The following is a 22,654-nucleotide window of genomic DNA, read 5'->3' on the forward strand; positions in this document are numbered from 1 at the left end:
CCTGCCCCGGGCATCTCTCCAGCTCCAGCAGGAGGAGGCGGGCAGGAGGCGGACAGAGGGTGAGAGGGGAGCCTCTCTCTCGCTTCTCGGTGCGCCGAGGTCGGCGCGGCTCTACGGCTTCATGAAAGCCTGCCCGAACTAGTAGGTCCAAGCAGAAAGGTTAGAGGGAACTTGCGAGCGTAGCAAAGTATTCGGAACTGGAGGAGCGGAATGGCTGGCTTTGCAGATGGATATTGTTTGCAAAGAGAGAGCGCTCAGGTGAAGTTCATCCCTTTGCAGATGCGCGTGTGTGCCGCCTGGCGCTGTCCAAGGTACTTAAGCACCACTGCAATCACACACACACACACACACACACACACACATGCACACGCGCACACACACGCACACACAACCACACACAATCCACTAATTCGCGCGCACGCCCGCACGCTCATCATCCAGGGCCGTAGCTCGGATTTTACAAGTACTGAGAACATGAGTCGCAGCCTCCGCCCCCATGCGGAAACAGTCACAATTACTAAGGACAGACGACACCACCTGTCCCTCCCTGCTGGAATTAAATGGACCACTGCCACAGATTCTGGATCAGTTGAATAAACTGTGCGAGTTACTGGCAACGAATAAATAGCACCCTTTAACAGCAAGGCGGTTCAAAGTGCTGCATATGACCCAGGAAAACCCATTAAGCCAAGATAAAAAAAAAAACACAAAACCCTATGTGTCTTTACATATTTACAATTCAAAAATGATGCAATGCAAAAGAGGATAAAAATATCATCTTGAATGGAACAAAACACAATAAAAGGAGGAATAAGAATAGCAATGCAGTGTAAAATACGAAAATATATCCACAAAAATTACTTTAATAAAACTCAGTGCCAGAAAGAAAAGTTTTAAGAACTGAGAGTTTTAGCAGACCTCAAGTTTTTTGTCTGAGTTTGTTCAAGTCATCTTGTCAATAGAAACTGATTGCGTCTCCATCTTTTAGAATTATTCCTGAATGAGGACAATAAAAGTCCAAACAACTGCACATGCAGCTTTTATGGACAGCGATAGTACTGTTTCAGGTCGCTCAGGAAGAGTGTCAGCTAACTGGCCTATGGATATACAAGATTGCTATTATAATTATTGCAATTTAGAAATGCAGTTCCAGTTCATTTGTAAACTGTTAAGTGCACATTGCAGAGGAGCAACACATTCAGCCTCTTCTCAAGACTGGAACCAGGAAAAAGAGGGTTCGAACCCATATGCAGTTCAAATAACTGGCATGTGCCACAAGACCTCTTTGCTTTCACCTTTTTATTGCCAAACAATGCATCATTACATCCCACCTGTCTTCCTCCAACAAGCACATACAAACGGAAATGACCTACCAGTATGTCGAGTTCCAGAGGTCAGTGTGTTCATTCACGATCCCGTTGCAGGCTCAATAATTACCCATGAAACCTGACATCATTTCTAGCTCCCCTTTTCTCCCTTTCCGGGCCTCACCTGAAGGAACATTTAATGTAATTATGTTAAGTTAATGATGCTAAGCACCAAATTAGATCATCGTAATGCTGTAATCTTTATTCTCTATCCCCGCAGAAATAATCAAGCCAGCTGGGACTTTATGAGTCATCACTCCCATTCGCAGATTCACAGTGTCAGGTAAAACGGGAAGCAGGTGACTCAGAGTGTCATTTACTGTAAACCAGTCAGTTTGGTACTGTGAAGCTGTAGATTACAATTAAATTTGAAAAAATATCAAAGATCACAATTACTGATTTTCAAAATGAAATTTTGTGTGAAAGTGAGTACCATTTATAAAATGCATGTGTGGGTCTGCATATGCAATGTGTTTAGAAAAGTCAAGTTATCCAAGAAGCTACAAACTTAAGATGTGTTTATCATCACGCCAGCAATCACTTCTGCACTGATGGAGCCATCCAGACTTTTTAATTTCATACATTAGCTGTTCACAAATGAAGTGGTATTAAAGGGCTCTTTCACCCAAATAACAAAAAACACATTTTTTTCCCACTTACTTCCAGCGGGAGCTAGAGGTAAGTGATACAATACAATGGCAGTAATGGGATTTTATTTGTGGTGTTCACAGCACTGACAAGTTACACTTAAAAAAATCACTCAAAACACAGTTCCACAGTGTCCACAGTTCCTCGTTACTCTGCTTAATCCACAGAAAACATTTGGCAAGTAAAACCAAAACTATCTGAAAGGTGAAATACCCCTGGAGATAAGTTGGTTTTTTGGGTTTTTTTTTTTTTTTTACAGTTTGTTGTGAACCAGCCCTTTAATGCTCCTAATGGGCACATGATGGCACTAGATTGAAATTCTGAGGACAGATCATTTCAACACATTACATTTTAAAAACTCAAGCTTTAAAACATGAGTCATTTGAAATGAGGTTGGTGTATTCTAAAGACTTAACTTGGCTTATTGCTGTTCCCTGTGGAAATAGATGGACCACTGTCTTGTAGATGTCATGACATTTACATCTAGACTCCCAGTCATCATCTCTTCTTTGTACCAGTGAATTAAAATGTGCGTGGACTTTAGTCACAAGTTAGAAAGTATTCATTCAACACCAGGATATAGTCCTAATTTTACTGGTTTTCTGCTGTTGATGAACAAAAGTAACATTTATAAAGGTCATTATTGAGTGTGTTCACATCAGTGTCCCAGTTTTGAGACTTCTCATCTCAGCCACTATGCTCAGTACCAACAAAAAAATGTCCAGAAACCTGGATGAGGTGTTTACACGCCACTGCGTCCCGGTTTCTATCGGAGCACTCCATGTAGTATATTTAGGTTTCTGAAACCAGAATAAGATATTTACATGCGCAAAATGTAACTTGGATATTCCAAAAACCCAATGATATAATACTAGTGTGCATGTAAACTTTCTCACTTTCCTACACGCCAACTGTTGCTGTCCATACAGTAAATCACCATAATTGCTGATAATTGGTGATTTTTTTTTTTAGGCAAACTAAAGGATTAAGTGTTGCTTTATGGGCTAAGGGAATTCTCCTTCTTTTCAAGCTAAATTAACCATTTAGAACCCCACTGGATTATCTGAAAAATGCATTGTCACAAAACTAAAAACAGGACTGTACTTCATTGCTCGTGAAAAGGTTTCAAGATACGTGGGTTTTACAGGGCAATGACAATATATCTCCCCATAATGTTAATACCAAAAATATCATTTCATCTGCGCTGACACAAAAGTTGCATTATTTTCTACAGACAATAAAATTGTGAGTACTTCGCTGTAGCATGATCATCACTGAGGTAAAGTATACATATCAAAGTATCACAGTAAGAACCACTTGTAGAGATCAGATACAACTCTGTGCTCCTTGTTCATGCCTACATAGAGGCAGGCCCGACAGATAGCATGTGCAAACTCATGATTCTCCTCCGTGAGATGATGTCTGGCAGTATAGAATCGCCGCCAATTAAAGTATTTTATATAAGCCTCATTATCCTCATCCAGCCAGAGAGGATCTTAGCCAGTGTCATGGCGTCAGGAAAGTCCTTTACATGTATGAAGGAAGTACCTGGGGCGAAATCCTCATAGTTCTTTCCCGGTGGGCCCAAAACTATTGGCACAGTGCCAGCTGCCAGAGGACCATTGAACGTTTCTGTAATGTAATCTCTGTCAATTTAATTCTCAAAGGAAAGGAAGATTTGCAGCTGCTAATAGTCCGGAATTAGTTTTCACCCATCAAGGTCTCAGCAGAGGAGTTCATGTGTTTTACAAGCTGTCTGTAGTAGCTGTGTCTCTCCCCTGATTTTGTGGTGAGGTCACTGTTACTCACAATCCAACAAATAAATCATTCTTTCTTTGGTAGCACATAATCTTCCTCTGTGTTCTTCCTGACAGTCAGTTGCCATCGAACGTGGATATCTGCATCCTTCCTGTAGCTCAAGGTTAAATTAAAAAGGCCTTGAATGCCTGCTATCCTGCGTGTGTTAGTGGGTGAGTCTGTGTTAAACCAGATCCACCTTTGAAATCTCGGTCTCGGTGAGGACGGAAAGTTTGGAAAGGTCATCTTGGAGGGCTCTGTGAAATATCAAAACTGCTTGAGCTCTGGAGTATAAAGACTTATCATCTGTGGGGTTGCAGCTGTCGATATTGAAAAGCTTCTTACAGTCTTGAAAATCAAACCTTTTGTTTTCAGGCCAGAACCACAGCAGCATGACAGGCTTGTCGGTCTGTTGTGTAACTACTGATATGCTGTGAAAATTAGCCTGCTTTGTCAGCCACTTTGAAGGAGCTGGGGGAGGCTGACATTTTGGAGATGGAAATGACTTATAGTACATTAAAAACAAGACTATGATTCCAGCCAGCACAAGAGTCAGTGTCAGAATGGCTCGTAAAACAGAAAAAATGGGAGCACCAGCCATATTAAAACTGCAAGGAATGAGGAACCCCTTATCATAATCATTGGCAACACATTTCCACATCAAATTATTGGCAACATGTAAATTTAAAAATTCCATGGAAGTTATCAAACTAAGTTTAAGAGTCTAAACTAAATGTTAAATCAAAAGCAACAGGGGTAAGTCATTTAGGAATTCATAATCTCAAATTTGTCTACAAAAATCTAAAAAAGTATTACCAGATGTAGCATGAAAAACCAATGGTTGGTCAAGCAATGTTTGTTTGGGTCCAAATGAGCATAGTTTCTGCACTAGACAATGTTCTTCCACTAAAAAGTGGTGGCAATGATCATTTTCAAAGCAGCAAAGAGTAAAGCAGGTGGAAAGTATGGTCGATTACTTGCTTGTACCTTGGAGCTGGAAATGCTGTTTTTGCTTGGAAGATGAGTGTGTAGATATTCTGTGGGATCCAGATTGAAACTGGGAGGTCAGACTAGTGAAACTCAGCTCATGAAAACTTGCTGGCTTTTTTCCCATCCTCGGTAGGTTAACCCCTTCGGATGTGACATTTGACTAATGCCCCACCTACTCGTTAGCCTAACCAGTACCCTGTCAGACTGGGCAGTCAAGCATTTGACACTCTGAGATTTGACTTTGAAACAACTGATTTTCAAATGGACAATCCCAATGGAAAAAAATGAGTTGAAGTACATCTACAACTTTACCAAGTGCTAAGACAAAGGAAGACAATAGATAAAAGTAAGCCACTGCACACTGGAAGCTCCCTTGTAGTCTTTATTTATTAACAGCTGTGTTGATTTGTACAAATGGAAAAAACTGCAAAATAAAAAAATGATAAAATTAACATTGAAATTGCCAAAATTACTGGCATAACCATATTTTAAAATTACACCTACAAAGTGAAACAAATGTAAAATAATCACTTTGCCCCTATAAAAATCATAAAAGATATTGGCATTATCACCCAGAATCAGACACCTATGCTCATTTATTTGTCTAGATATTACATAAAAAACAACCCATTCACAGAGACTCAGTCCCTTAACCCAGCCAGACAAATCCTGTTTTAACCCGGTGCATTTGCGTCACCATCCATCTTCTTCAGCTCCAACACTAAGCTTTAAGCTCTGCTGTTGTGTACGGAAGAAAAACTTGAACAAAGGATGGATGAATATTTGACATGACATATGAGTCAAACAGCCTGAAACATCTTTGTCTCCACCTGGTCCTACCGGGTCATCTCAGCAATGCACAAACAGACAATATGTGAAGGGAAGACAGATTAAACCGGGGTCAGATGGATGTTTTCTTTCTTCTGTAAGCAGCTCAGAGTATATGGTAGCTAGAGCTGGAGCTGGACTTTGTTTTACTATGCAGAAGTTGTACTCACAAATGTAGACTTTTTCACATCTTTAATTGCAGTGATCCAAATAATGACTGCAATTAATTATTACTTTTATTTGAGGTTAGTATGTAAATTATTTTATTGATTAATTTATTCATTATGTAATTTATAAAATGTCAAAAAATAAACCTGTTAAACAAAACAAAACAAAAAAACAATCACGCCAAAAGCCCAAATTGACACCAAGATTGCGTGTTCTGCCCAAAAGTCTAGAACCCAGAGGTATTCAGTATCTTGGTCTTCTACTATCAAACGATGTTCTCACTGTGGTTTTCCAACCATAAAGGTCGTGAACTACGTGGTAATCCCTGTATTTTGACCTGTGGTCACAGGCGAGGCAGATGGGCTGAATCAATTCGTTGTTGATTGACAGAAGATGAGGTGTGGCTGTGCAGTACTTTCTCCACTTCTTCTTCCCTGTGCTTCATTGTACATGCATCTGTCATCTGTCAGTAGGCAGCTATCAATGTTGGAGTAGGTAAAGCCAGCTTTGAAATCACACTTCACACCAAGCGGCCAGAACCACAGCAGGACTAAGGGCTTTTCAATGGGATCCATGCCATCATAAGTTTCTTCATCAGCTAATAGAGACGTAGTAGGACAAACAGGAGATGGTGACTCAAAATACATAAAGAATGCAAGAACTGAGCAGATAAGGCCAAGAGCAGCTAACTTTGCTAAGCGCAAAGTTTTATTGGAAGCTGCTGTTATCATCTGTGGAACCAGAAAAACAAACGTATGTGATCTCTTCGATAACTGCATCATGAGCTGCTTTAATTCAACTGACCATTTGCTAAACTCCAACATTGATGGTCCAATCATAGTTTTGAAGCTGTAACCAGGCACAGCAGGCCTTTCAAGCTTTTGCTTTCTCCACGCACTGAAGCAGTGTGCATGGGCCTGCAGTCAGAGATGTACCACGTTAGCCTTGCATTGTTACCAAAAGTGTCAAGAATGGATTCAACTGTGATTATCTGTAAAATACAACCATTAGCACGTTTGGCAAACTGGCTTACTACCTACAGCAGTAACCTTTTTTTACTTCCAAGGCCAAGACACAGACATTATTTTGTGGGGTTACAGGTTACAAAAGCCTGTGGACAACAGAACATCAATAGTACTTCACCACTGTGTTGAAACTTAATCTGGACATGGAGTATCAGAGTTTGATGTTCAGCATTTCCAACGTAGTGATTTTCTCATTAGATTTGATGACTCTTAAGAAATCTTTAGCAACTTTTTTTTTTTTTTTTTTTTTTCAAAAAAGCAACTACCAAAAAATCTAGCAGCTTTTTTTGGCCAGACATTAACTCCTTTCTCTTGATGAGAGTAGCTAATATTTCTCAGTGAATGTGCTCACATGTAGTTCTCCAGAGTGAATGTGCAGCAGCACATTCATTCGACCGATTATTATTTATATTATTAAATAAATAGATAAATAAATGATAGAAGCATTCTGTCATGCAGCTTGAAAAATAGTAATCGCTAATGATCAAGCCAGTTAGACTCAGTTACATTCAGTTTAACTTCTTTTTTTAAATTCTCATTTAAAAAAATTTGCATACATATGAACAAAGTCACTAATGTGCAAATTAGCGTGTGACATCACTGAGCAACTTTTCCCTCAGGCTTTAGCTACTTTCCTGTTGAAAACAGAAATAGTTGGCAGCACTGGTTACTTAGTGGCCCCGTCCACCTCTAGGTTTATGTTTTCCAGACACATTGGTTAGTCCTCGCCCTAAAATCCTTTTCACTTATAACGCTAAAGTGAACATTCAGTTTAAAAATGCGAACAATAAAGTATAAATCTCTTGCTTGTTCAGGTCTGTAAGCTCAGCATCCAAATGATGTTAATCTTGCCTGATCTTATTGTGTGAATAAAATAAGAGTCTGATAATTTTCCTTACTCCATACTTATAATACTAGGACTAACAGGCTCTTCTCTGCAATACAAGAACAATGGTGTTTATTTATTTCCACGTCTTCTACATGGGTCATCACCTGGTGAGGATTCAAACTTGTTGCCTCGGGCGTGTTAGCTTTAGCCTCAGTCTTTTAGCATGATATCATAAATGTAGCCATCACAGCGCTTAGCAAGCAATCAATTATGACAATTATTTAGCATCTAAAAAATCTTTTAAAAAAAACACATGCGATAGAATTACTGTATGTTACACGCACAAGAGCAGCTGTAATTATAACCTTTAAAAAACACAAGAGAAAAAACAAGTACTTTGTAATGCCTGAAATTTACAATTTCAACAGTACAGTCAATACTCTTATTCTTTCAAGGGTTTAGGGTTATCACTACTGCACAAAAAAATGCCTATCTCACCTTTCCATTGAGTATAAGGGCTGGATCTCTCTCTCTGGCAGGCTTCTGTCACTTGAACACACATGTGAATACTGTGACATGGATGAGGCTAACCTCCCGAGCCCAACGGGAGAAACCAGTTGTAGTTGCTTCCACTGCTGGACAGTTGTTTCCTTTCACAGTATGCATCTATGATATCATGATATATCATAAAAGACCATAATGTTGTTGCACACAATTGTGCACAAAAATAGACACAAAAGCGACACAGTTCAAAAAATGAAAGGACGTATGGATCACTTGTGGAAAACACAGTTGTGATTTATCTGCTGGCTCACTTGTCCATATGCAGAAGCCACCCGACCCTGGTAAGCACAAACACAAATGACAGCCATCTCACAAAAGCTATTAACCACCCCTGACACATACATGTCACACCCAGAGATGAATGCATGCAAATGAAAGGAAACAAGGGAGAAAATGTTTGCCTACTTTTATCACAGACACGAGAAAGTCGTGTGCAGGTGGGAGTTGAGTGAACGTCATTGTCAGCTATTGGAGCTAAAATGTTTCTCTGGCTTGTAGACAGAGCAAGAGCAGTGCCTGGTCTTTTGGTAGCCAAAAAACCCTGCCTTTAAAAAACTGCCTCTATGGTGCTCTTTTACATGGTCACTGTGGTGAGCATACACCTCCTGAGAAATGCTTTGGAGTCATTGTAGAAAATACTATTGGCCTTTTCAGGAGAGACCTGCCCAAGACAGCAGCAGCAACAACATAGTGTAAATCCTTGCATCTGATGACATTGTTATAAGTTGGAATAATTATCCTGATAAATCTGTCTGACTGTGTATTTGTAAGTGATCTGTCTATTTCCCTTTATATTTCCACATGCTATCTCATCTATTTTTCATTCGGCACCATATAAAAATAATAATAATAATTGCTCAGAAGCTAGCTGATCAATTAAGTGAATAAATCTGCAATTATAACCTACAGTAATCATAGGATCTTCTCTTCATATAGAGATATTGTATCCTGAAGATCCCCACTGACAGCATGTCCAACCTAGCGCTTTCTAAGAAAAGATAAACATTCAATACTCCCACATTAGCTCTATCTTTCCTTAGTAAAATCAAAGCATCTGAACTGAGCCTGTAGCAACACCACCCTATAAACATACCTCAGCTGGTTCAGGGTTTCTACGTGTGTGTGCATGTAGAGGTTGTTAACTGATCAATGATCAATCGACTTGCAGTAAAAGCAGCCACTACAGGATACAGAATCATTGAGCCATGTGTTACTGTAATCTTTACCGTTTCAGGGTTGTGTTTACATTTGGAGTTCATGTTTTCAGCCCCAGCTACAGGATTCTGAAAGCAGCTGAAACATTTTGGCTAAAGCAGAAAAACTCATGGATACTTTATTACTCTTTAGCCATATGTAAAATGAAGTAAAGATCATGTTAGACCAGTTTGCCATTTGCTGATTTAAGCTGTTGTGTGAATGGTAAAAACAAACACTAAATTAAGTGTAGTGTTACTTGCCAAGGTCTAGAAAAGCCTTATTTGCTGCTGAAAGCGGAAGTAATTGGATGCCCCAGGAAACAATTATTGAGATTAAAAGTTCAGCTCTTGACTCAGGAAACATGTTTTCTCAGCTGCTGTCTCCAAGGTCAGGTATAAACTTTCAGCCTCAACTTTAAGCCAACTTGGACAGGAGGTCATTGAAGTGCAACAAAAAAGTGGAAATTTGTACATACATATACATGTACATTTGTACATGTATGTGTTCCGTGACAACTAGGCAAATGCAAGATTATGTGATATGATCAAAGGGTCCGGAACAGCTACTAAATGTTCCAGATGTGCCGAAACTGTTTTCTCATTTTAGCTTTTCAGTACACAGTCAGCACAACAGAAGTCAATGTGGACTTGACTGTGGATCACTTTTCATTGCTTTGAGACAAAATACTATCAAAGACCACACCTTTCAAATTCAATTCAAATTCATTTTTTGAAATTTTCAATTCAGTTCAAGAATTTCACCTGTTTTCTCTCTCAAACTAGGCCAGCAACAGATCTTTGTGCTTTTACACTCTATTTAGCATTTTTGTAAAACTGTAAAATCTATGTTCAAAACCTAACATAACACATAATTAATGTAAATTACACTGCAATTTGCTACATTCTGCTACATCTACATATACAAAGGGATACAAGCTGAAAACTCCTAACTGAGACATATAACACTAAGCACCTCTTTTATTCCTTGATGACAGCTATGAAAGACTTGTTCCAGAAGGGGACAGATGAGGCTGAATGCAGAATATTTTGTAACTGTGCAGGACAATGTGGTGTTCCACTGTTCTCTTCCAGTCGCAAACTGGTTTATAGCCCATCCCAAGATGGTGTCACTTTTCCTTCCACATTATTCTCCATTCCTCAGCCCCGCGGAGGAGCTCTTTTCCTCATTGAAGTGAAAAAGTTTTGGATCAGCTTTGGATCAGTTTTGGATCTCTTGGATGCAAGTAATGCTGGATGTCTGGACATACAGAATCTGCAGGACGGCTCAGGCTGCAAAAAAATTCTTTCCCAGATGTATCGCAAGAGAGGACTTAAGATGTGATGTTGATGAGATCTTGTGGCTAAATGCAGAGGACAGGGTTTACAAGCACTGGTGTATTTCTATATCTGTAACCAACCTATACAAGTATGTATAGTGAATATGTATAGCTTTGTATTGCATTACTGGAATTACTTTAGTTTCAGATGTGCAATTGGAATTATTCTATTCTAAGCATTTTGCAGCATTTCTGATTAATTTCTTTGCCATGTACTTAAAGACAGCACAATCCATGCAATAAAAGGTGCCTTTTTTTGTTGTAATGGAATCTTGGTTTATCCCGAGATGTGTATGAAGTACTTGAATGGCATTAATGCATTTTGGATGTGAGATTATCTGTTGTGCTGGGCTGCATGTTGGTAAAGAGAACTGTGCGAACAGTATAGAGAAATGTGGATTACCTGGTGTAAAAAACTGTTATACCTACTGTAAGTGAAATGGCCCAAAATAAAGTCTTTAATCTTAATCTTAAATTACGTGTGTAGAAGGTGCCACTTTATGACTTGCAAGTGAAGGTTAGAGTATGTAGTATAGTAGGCGCTGTGATACAGCAAAGTGTTCTTTTTTTGAGATACTGTGTATAAACAAAGGCAACAAATTACACTGGTGGTGTTCCACTTTTGAGACCATGTAACGACAGTCAAATTTGCGGGAGGACTGTGAAAATCTTTCGGCGAGGGGTTTTGCCTCTGTCTCTATTGAATGTAAAAAGGTCAAACGGACAGATATGGATAGGTAAAGAACAGCTCTTATTGTCTCTCGTTGATGCCAGAAGAATGATTTTCTACGGTCCGTGTTCGTCTTTGTCATGCAGCCGATCAATAAATCAGTTCCTCTGATTGGGTTGTGGTTCGGGTCACGACACAACGAGGCATTTATAATAGGGTAAATGAAACACAAGTATCACACTAACACACAGTATCAACCTTACGCAGGTAAGGGTGATAGATGTAAGAGGGGTTTGTCAGAATGTATTTCGGATTTTGCCATCACAGGGATGTACTGCATGGATATATAGCAACAACAGAACAGTCAGAGTTGTCTATAGAGCACTTAAATGACTGGAAACTGGAACTTTTGGTTTCATTGCAGAAGTAAGAAAACCTTATTTAAGTCACACTGACATTTGCAATTAGCATATTCCTAAAAGTCCAGCCTCGAGACATATTGAACAGTATATCTTGTAGTGTACATTTGTCTGGAAAGGAATGGGATATTGTTTGGAAAAAATTGTAATAATTGTATTTATTTAATATCTCTGTTTTAAGCAGTCTTAAATTATATCATTTCCCAGAACCCCGAGAGCAGCATGTTTTTACTCAAAAGTTGAAAGTTGCAAGATTAGATGTGGTGTAGTTTCTTAAATCCTGACAAATTCATTGCTGTTTCCCGTAACTGTGTTAAAGGATAGGACTGGGATTATACCATATTTTTCTCACTATCAACAAATACTATGAAAAGACCAAAACAAACAATGTGTTAATCCATCCCTCAATACTCTCACTTCCCTCTCCTTTTGGTACTCAGCATCGACCCCATTCACTCTACTGAAGATGTAAATTTTTAAAGAGGCTAAGTACTTTCCTATAACAGCTGTAGTTTTTAGGAAATGTCCCTCAAACAGGAGTAAAGAGTGCATTTACTGGGGACTATGTTTGGCTTCAGACTAATATGTGCTAGTGAAATTAAAAAAACCACAGTGCCCATGTTCATGGCAACGAAGGAACAGGTCACCCAGGGCAATGGTGATGCTCATTAATGTGTTCTTGATAAGTTTTTGGACAACAATGAAGCTCTGTGACACAAACGAATAAGCTAAATCAGGCTTTGGATAATCACTGACAACAGTAAGATCAGTTCATTATTTGTTTTGGATTGTCATGGGATTGGTTGACAATAAGAAAATACAGAATGTCATCAGACTTATCCTTTAATATTTTCGTTAACAAACACCATTTCCCATAAATCCAAGACTGGCGTAGGCATTTTCTTGGAAAGATCAAAGCTAAAAAATGAGAAAGATGACTTTAGAAGTGAGTGTTAGTGGATATGTTGGTGTCACAGTAAAAAAAACCACAGTGCCCATGTTCATGGCAACGAAGGAACAGGTCACCCAGGGCAATGGTGATGCTCATTAATGTGTTCTTGATAAGTTTTTTTGAAACAACAATGACTCTGGACACAACAAAATAATAAAAAGGCTTTGGATAATCACTGACAACAGTAAGATCAGTTCATTATTTGTTTTGGATTGTCATGGGATTGGTTGACAATAAGAAAATACAGAATGTCATCAGACTTATCCTTTAATATTTTCGTTAACAAACACCATTTCCCATAAATCCAAGACTGGCGTAGGCATTTTCTTGGAAAGATCAAAGCTAAAAAATGAGAAAGATGACTTTAGAAGTGAGTGTTAGTGGATATGTTGGTGTCACAGTAAAAAAAACTACACACTACTGTAACAAAAAAGGAGGTTGACTCTCCATCATGTTTGTGCTATGTTTGTTTATATAAAGAGCTGTTTTATAGCAGCAGTTTCGTTACAAAGTTGCAGTTAACTTGGCCAAACAGACTTTTATTAGCCCGGATAAGATGCAGCTTTTGGCCTGTTGCCTGAACTCTACAGTGCTCCTGATCAATGGCAGACTTGATGACACACTGGATTTCTGTCTCTTTTTTTCTCTGTCTTTCAAACCAACAGAAACAACCCATTCACCATATATATATATATATATATATATATATATATATATATATATATATATATATGAATATATATAAGCCAATGATAAAAAAATTTTTATCATTGGCTTTGTGGTAGTGCTACCAACTCCTAGTACTTCCCTTTCTTTCCTGTAAACTGCAGTGAGTTAAAATTAAATTGCTTAATGTCTGGTCCCCTGATCACCCTAGTGATCTCAGTGACAATAATGGCTCCAGGTGGCTGTGTGTATGTATATTTTGCAGACATGAACCCCCATGATACTAGAATATTACTATATTATATTATATGATATTACAAGATATTACTGCCCCTACATGCAACAAAATGAATGCTATATTTCCAACAGGTTTTCTACATTGTTTTAAACTGTTTGACATCTGATGGCACTTTTTTAATTATGTCAGGACATTGTGCCCTTTTCTTCTACAATGGTGTAATGGTACCCAGCGGGAGAATTAATCCTACCATCTGTTTATCTCAATGCTACCAACTCCTAGTATTTGCATAACGGTATTGGAACTCGCATTATTTCTGTCTGTTAAATATGAAGCTACAGCCACGGGATGGTTAGCTTAGCTTAGCACAGAGACTTGAAACAACAAGCTTGTCCGTTTTACAATTTGGCTTTTGTAGGGATCAAACACATAGAACGTAAAGGTTTCATTAGTGGGCTTTAGAGGCGCTGGTAAGCAAACTTTGTTACCCTCAGACAGAGCCAGGCAAGCTGTTTCCAGTCTTTATGCTAAGCTAAGCTAACCAGCTGCCATTTCCATAAACTACATAAGATTGATTGTAACTGCCATTTTCTAGCATCTAGTTATTTTATTGATGAATATTTGTCTTGCTAGGATATTACGAAGAAAGTTCTTGGGTAATATAAAGGAATAATATTGAATATTTAATTAAGTTTGAATATTTAATCAAGTTTCATCCCTTTACAGAGAACGGTTGACTTTTTCCAGTTTCTGTTGTCATCCAGCACAGCTTCTATACACTTGTAGAAATGACAGAGAAGAAAAATGTTGTTGCTGTGAAGTCTGTTGAGTTCATAAATGTGCTGATGGCAGAGCAGCATTGTAGCGGTGTTGTGCTGTTGTAGTCCAGCCAAAAATAATAAACTATTTTTCTGAGAAGGTCATGCTTACCAGAAATTGTGGTCCACCAAAGTCTGTAGGCTAATCGAATGCCATCCCTTCCTGTCTTAGTACTCTACAGGGTTGTCCTTGTGAGAATTCGTCTACTGGCAAAGAAGTCAATTGCGGATTAACGTGCATTTAAAAAACCCGTATATACAGTACAGGCTAATTTTTGCCTAAAAAGGGTAGAAGTGAGGAATAAGAGAGGAACAATACACAGTACAGTGTTATCAATCTTATTGAATAAGCGTATTCTCAAAATGCTGAACTATTCCTCTAAGGGTGATGTCTTGGCTAGGCAGGAAAGACAGTGTCTGTCGGCATGTCCTCATCCAGCAGACTACATGATGGACAAAAAGAGGACAGATCCAAAACACGTCAGATTCAATCCGTCAAAAACAACACTCAGACTTTCTTCTTATACTGAGAGAACCATAGATAGATAGACACATTTGTTTACATGCATGCATGCAACACACATGCACAGAGACACACAGTTTTTGGATGCAAATACAGCATGAACAGCAGTCTGCCACTTCACTCAGTCATGTGAGAGGAATGTGTTACACACACATCATTAACTCACAGTATCAAATACACACACACTCACCATCATGGTGAGTGATTTTCAGGCATTATTAACCGTGTATTTGGGATGCATTATCAGTGCAGAGCAACAAAATGCACATGTACACACACACACACACACACACACACACACACACACACACACACACACACACACACACACACACACACACACACACTATCTACTAAATATTTCCAAGAAACCTGGTAGTATGTGTGTAGGTAAAATTTAAGTGTTTGAGCCTATCTTCTGTCCATCCAAAGACTCCAGATGGTGTTTATCCACACCCTTTACTGTTCCAATCCGAAATGGTTGCAGGGGAAATGGTGAACTTGGCATCCATTGCAGTCCTGACCTCCAGATGTTTCCACACACACACACCCATACTGAAACTGCTTTTCTGTCACACAGCAGTGTGGATTATTCTTTGCTGTCTTTCTTTGGTCATTGGGCGAGAGTAATACAGGAGAGGTTTGTAATTCTCCTTCTACTGATGAGTTAGGAAGACTGAATGAACCTGAGAGGATTGTGTTGATCAGCGTGTGTCTGTGTGTGTACGGAGTAAGGTTGAGTTGCGTTGGCAGACAAAGGAGGAGAAGGGATGGGAGAACCGAAAAACCAATGAAGAGACCCTGCTGGAGGAACCGAAGGACAGGCGAGGATGTGGGTACAGCAGAGGAATGAAGGAGAGAGGAGCTGAGGGATGAAAGTGGAGGGAGAGGAGGAGGAGATGGAGAGAGATTATGCAATCAGTCAATAAATTCTTACTGTGTGTGTACTGACAAAGACAACCAATTCTAAAATCAATTCACCCTCATGGGGCCCACAGCAAGCCGGCACTTCTTTCTCTAGCCGTCTCTCTCTATTTTGCTCTTCTACTGACTCTTTTTCACTGACTTTATCGTCTAAAATATATACAGTAGAAGCACACATTCCAGCTTGAATCTCCACCCTGCTCTCCTTTAAACTCATCACTCAAGGCTGAAGCCAGCACTCCCTCTGTGAGCTCCTGACAGGACGCCGAACTTGCTAAGTGCACTGTGAGGCAGTGTTGGTCATTGAAGGTCAAAGGTCAAATGGCTGGCTTGCTTAATTAATGCCTGCTGAGAGAAAGGTCAACACAAAAGGATCCACTTGCTTCTAAAAAAGGCGATGCCACCCTCTGTATAAAGCAACTAATCAGTGCGCATGTTCGTTTCACTTTGAATGTTATGTGACGTGAGGTTTTAATCACCTGTCTCGTCTGTCAAGAGGCATGAAGCAGAGCTTTCATTTTTTGTTTCATAAAGCAAGCAAAGCAATTTCTCCCTCTGCGCGTGTGTGTGTGTGCGTGTGTGTGTGTGTGTGTGTGAGTGTGTGCGTGTGTGTGTGCACGTGTGTGTGTGCGCAGTGGCTCCAAGCGATGAGCATGCAGGCATGAAAATGTAGCAATTCTTCAAACTGCAGCACATGTTGCTGTAGTCAGTGCCAGGAGACTGGTGGGGGAATGCCCCTGAACTCCAAACACAATAAACACACACACACACACACATTAAGCAACCCACACATTGGCTGGCATTGCTTCCATTCTCCCTAAAAAAAAAAAAAAAAAACTGTGATTCTAGAGAGAGAAGGATTCAACCTCTTAATGCCACTCCACATTCACTCTTACAACATGGGTAAACAGATGGGATTTCTGTTTTTGCCAAAACTTTAGAGCTTTTCCTGCTTGTTTCCTGTTAGTGACCGCAGACTTGGCAATGTGAGGCATAAAGAAAATGAGGCATGAACAAGACAAAAACAGCAATGGAGAGAGAGGTGAAGGAAGGATATTAAGCAAAATAAAATGGGGAACTTAGCAGAGGACATACATGAGAAAGAAAGTACATGAAATGAAGTGATAGAGGAAAGTTTAGCAACGCTTCTTCTTCACAGAGTTGTTAGTCAAACAGAAGAATTCACCATTTTGGGACACACACATATTGACTTTCTTATAAAGAACTAGAGGTTAGCTTAGCAAAAAGACTGGTAGCAGGGGGGGAAACAGCTAGCCTGGCTCTCTCCAAAGTTCAAAATCCATCCACAAGTGCTTTTTAAAGATTACTCATTAAAGGAATACTTGGATGTTTTGGATACTTATCTGCCAAAGGTGAAACAAGAAGATTTGATACAAGAGTGGTATCAATGTTCTGTGAGGTTAGCCCCTGGAGCTAGATTCATAGAAGATGGAGACTGAAATGATTTATGCCCAAACATCCGCAATTTGGGTCCTGTTTTCTGTCATATACATGCCACATGTGTGTGTATGTGTATTGCCTCACAGACAATGGAAATCTTGGATAATAAAATTCTTCCTCCCTGTGGACACACACACTTAGACACACAGAGGAGCAGCCAACAATACACAGAGGCATGGATGTGGTCATTATAGCAGAAATCAATACACTGTCTTTCGTCACTGTTTTGTCCCACGTATTAAGGTCATTAGTTAGAGAGAAAAGGTGCTTGTTAGCAGTCAAATGTGTGTTAAAAAGTCAAAGGTTGTGCCTAATGATGCAGCTGCACTTTGTGGGTGTTTTGCTGTGATCGATATTTTTCATACATCACTCGATGCTTCAGTACAGATACTGCTGTAAGTGGATACGGTCACAGACAAAAAGGAAGTGGATACAGGGGGAGTCATTTGTAAGGATACACCGAACCAAGTTATTTAGACAACATGCTTTGAATGCTTTAGAAATTAGTAGAAATTAGCATAACTCTTCTTTAAATCTTGCCAGCTATGACAGCCTTGAAGTTTTTCATATCAAAGTTTACAAAGTCAGTGTCACTTGGGCCTGACAGCTGCAAGTCTGAAAATGAAAAATAAAATCTGGGTGTATGGAGTTTACCAGACCTCTGCAGTCCAGTCCTCACCTCTGCTGTGATATTGAAGCCATATCAAAGCTCTATCTCAAATCGCTAATTTACACTCTTAACGATCATCAGTTTGTGATATTTAATTTATTCCAGGAATTATTTAGTGACAAAGTACTGTTCACTTACACCCATCATCCCTCAGCTTGCCCTCTCTAGTTCCACTTCAGTGACAATTTCCTATATTTACCAGGATGCCAACTCACCAGAATGATATGAATAATATTTTTCCTTTGAGCCCACTTCAAATAAACTGAAATATTCAAAGTGAAAGTTTGTTGGTTCTAAAGCCCTCTAATTCTTCTCGCACACAGTCTTCTCACACACATTCAGGTTTGTATAGAAGTTGTTTTTCAACTTCTAATCAAACCCTTAATCCTCAACAAATAATGTGCTAAACATGCTGATAATTTCGAATGAATCTGCCATGAGAAAGGAAATTGCCGTCAGATATGCAACAAGAACCCAATGAAACATAGTGTCCTCTCAAAAACATTAGTGCATGTAGAATAAATTATTTATTTTCTGCAAAATTAACATCTACTACTCCTAAACAGATATTGTACTTAAACAATAGAAGCAGAATATGCTGTTTATCTACACGAATAACAAATGAAACTCTGCACCTGCCTGTCACTGTCTGTTCATCATGTCTGTCTGTGTGTTTTTGTTCCTCAATCTGTGTTTGTTTATAGGGCTCTCTCTCTTCCGCTCCCTCTCCTGATGGGACCTGGCTCACCTGTCAGTTCGGCGATTGTTTTGTCGTGGTTACATTGCCACCCTTAAATTTTAGACAGGCTTTCCTGCATTATCCTTCGTTTTGTGTATGTGCGCAATGATGAAAGTGAATGGAAGGCAAGACAGGTGCAATGTGCTATTGCTCTAGAGATTCCTGGGAGAGACATATTGATCAAGAGGCCAACTGATTAGGAAGATTAATTTACTTGGTGTCCAAGTTTGTACGTCTGTACGTATCCCTTGTCGCCTGGTGTCCGGATGAGCTCTGTTTTAAAAGACACTGTGTGTAATATGTTCATGTGATTTTAAATTAAACTAAAATTAAGTGCCACTGGAAAAAGTAATCTTTCATTCTATTAAAATGTTAACACCAGAGATGGATGCACACATCTTTCCAGTATTCTTTCTTTCTTTCCTTTTCCCCTGTCAGTTTTAGACACAACAAGAAAATGCTTGTTGTTCCAAAGTTGTTCCAAATTCTCAAAGAATGAGTGCTGGTTGCCATATGTTATATTTGGTTCTGACACTGTCAAAGTATCAAAATCATGTTTTGAATCTATTTCCTGTATTTCCTAAGTTGTATTTCTCAGCATTTGAGCAACATCTGCTGTGTGGGCAGCCGCCCTGCCAAGTAAACAGGGTTCTTATTAACTATTAAACACTTCACAGCAGGGACCACAAAATAAACACACACACACACACGCACGCACGCACACACACACAGACACACACAAACAAACACACACACACGCACACACACACACACACACACACACACACACACACACACACACACACACACACACACACACACATGCATAAACACAAAGATGCACAAATGCAAGTATATTCAAGGAGTGTATGAGAATCCCAGTGCAGACTCAGTGGCCTCTTTTTCCTCCAGGCACAGTGAAATTGGATCTTTCTTTCTCCATCCTCTGTAAGGAGGTCATACAGTTGAACATCAGCCAGCCCATGTCCCTCCTGGCCTCTAATGGCTGGACAGATGAATGACTTAGTTAGCAGAGTGTGAGCCAACCCAATTCAGCTCCCCATACAGACAGCTGAGACCTTGAAACAAGCTCTCTCGAGTGTGTAATGTATGATCATGTAAGCGGGTACAGAAACCCTTCAAGATGCCGAATCTCTACAAGCTGCAAAAATCCTGCTCTCTGACATTTAACCTGCATCTGTAAAAGTCACAAAAATTATAATTACATTATCATCCAAGGCAATAGAAAAAATACATCCTCCCCTGTTCCTGTTTTCCTCTTGAGCCTTTTTTTCATTTGTCAGCATGGAGATACTTGAGAGAACACAGAAACAAGAGAAGAATGTGAGACCCATGTTATTTTTGTCCAATTTCACCCTTAATTATATCTTAATATATATCTTTACAAAGTGGCACCACAAGAGGGCCCTGTCACACAGTGAGAGCCAGCAGGCAGTTACATTCTTCTTTTACTGTTTGATTTGTGAACATTTGAAGGGTCCTGACCCCTAAGTTGGAAACCCCTGGACTAAAACGCCCGACTTCTTATGAGGTAGTTTAAATTAGCTCCACCTTGACCACACTGATACATCAGTATTAACAATCTAACAATGTAGAATATAATAACATATCAGTCGCAGGGGACATTTTATTGCAGAACTGGTAGTTTTACTTTTAATACACGTCCATTTAGCCGATAATACTTTTAATAGAGTGGGAGTTTGAATGCAGGACCTTTGCTTGAAATAGGGAAATTTTACATTGTTAAATAGATATTTTTAAAGAGATCTGAGTACTTCTTTCACCACTGAGTAAAGCTTAAATCCATGCCCACTGACTCTCTTTCCCATCAGCTCATGGAGGGGCAGTGTTTCAGTTTCAGTTCCATCTTATTCCTAATCTAGTTGATCTATCCACACTCACTTGTGTAAAAAATAAAATTAATGAGGAAAAAACGGGATTAAATTTGTACAGTATGAGACCGATGGAAGGCTGACTTTTTTCAGAGTCTTGAGTCTGTGCGTCCACTCAGAATGTGAAAGGTTTGTCTCGATGTTTTCATTCTCCACCTCTCGGCTGGCCGAGCCCTGACCACAGGAGCAGCCCACTGAATGACACAGAAACTGGTTCACCCAGGAAGGAAACTCCCTGCTTTCCCAAAGGACGTCAGTCCAAAGTCCACTACAGCAGCTGTGTGTGTTTGTGTGCATATGTATATGAGAGAGAAGGAAGAAAAGGGGGGGGGGGGGACTGTGTCAATATACACACATTAGCCGACTCCCTCAAGTGTACTGGAAAACATCAAAGGTTGAGTTTCATACTGATACTGTCAGCAGTTTGTTTTCATAAAAACAATCCCCCTCTCTTCCTCTCTCACAGCAGGTTTAGGCTTCTTTGGTATTTGCAGTTCTGGCGCCTTTTGAAAGGGATTAGAGAACTGCTGAAATGAAAACTATAGGTGGTTTAAGGATGATATATTCATGATGATATATTCATCAATGACGCACAGGGAGAGGGAGGGACACACACAAAGTGACACACTCATGCACACATGCACATACACATATGCGCACGCACACACACACACACACACACATCCTGAAACTGGACAAATAAATTTAAGGACTGACACACTCACTCACCCACACACAGTTGAGGTGATGTAATAGCTTCCCGGAGTCGCTGGTTTCCCAGAGTGAACAAGTGAGTGTTTCAGGCCTCAGCCAGCCGTAGGACAGTAAGCACAGCGGATACAGAGAAACAAAAGAAACAAAAATCTATTTACACAACTCCCGGTACTCCCATTATACACTCAACGCTCTGTGTCATCAGATCCACACCTCTTACCTGACTGTTAGATTACCAGTGTGTTCACATGAAATTCTGTTCATGCTGAACACTTGACATAACATTAAAAATAAATGTAAACACTTCACATGTATCCTTAAATCTATTAATCTCACATCACTTGTTTATGTTATTTTACTCAAAATCTAGTCCACTTTTACCATAAATGCTGTTGACTCCTGTTACACTTTTGTGATCACAGAGTTATTTCATTCTCTAAGAATGCTAGAAGCAACTTCTTCCTCAGCCTTTTACGTATTCAACAACAGGCCATTTGCATAAACCACAGATATACGTAGTATGAGATCAGGACACTAGATGATGAACTCATTCATCCTTAAGAAAGTTGCTCACACAGCAAATCTACCACGAAGGTTTTTTTCTCTTTGCTTCCTATGCACTAGTGATTTAGTGTCTAGTGCAGGGAGGTTTGTGTGTTTTTTTCCCCTCAGTATATACCAGGTCTGGACCTCTAAACGTATTGAGTATTTCGAGTTTTTCCAGTATTTGGTGTCTCGGACCTTTCAGGCCACAGAGTGCAGGTACCACTAACGTGATATGCCCATATCAAGTTGTAATAAAACAATATGCATTATTATCCTGCCAAAACATTAAGCTGTAGGCTGCATAAAACTGATAAATTATGAAATCAGGAAGTGTTTTTACTTAACTTACTGTGATAACTGCATTGATGCTATGTGTGTACTTTACACACACTAGATCCTGAAGGTCATTCTGCCACCACGTGAAGAAGATATTATTGTTGCAGTACCACAGCTGGCCACTGGGTCAAGTCAGCAGCACAGCTTACCTGTTAGCACACATCCAGTTATGTTACCAGGGGTTTCTTTCCTGTATATTTATGATAGGGTCTCAAACTCAGTGCTGTAGTTTACTGATGTTAAAATGATGCACGTACTGTAGTCATGGTCCAGGGGATTACAATCAGTGTTCAAAATGTGTTCTGATTAATTACCA

At 39.5% G+C, this 22,654-nt stretch overlaps 1 pseudogene; it reads right to left on the reverse strand.

Moving 5' to 3' along the window:
• Window positions 1-3,316: 3,316 nt before the first annotated feature.
• LOC120786411 lies at window positions 3,317-6,373 on the reverse strand (annotated as a pseudogene).
• Between the last annotated feature and the right edge of the window lie 16,281 nt (window positions 6,374-22,654).

Source organism: Xiphias gladius, chromosome 24 (genome assembly GCF_016859285.1).
Source record: "Xiphias gladius isolate SHS-SW01 ecotype Sanya breed wild chromosome 24, ASM1685928v1, whole genome shotgun sequence".
Taxonomy (NCBI): Eukaryota; Metazoa; Chordata; class Actinopteri; order Istiophoriformes; family Xiphiidae; genus Xiphias; species Xiphias gladius.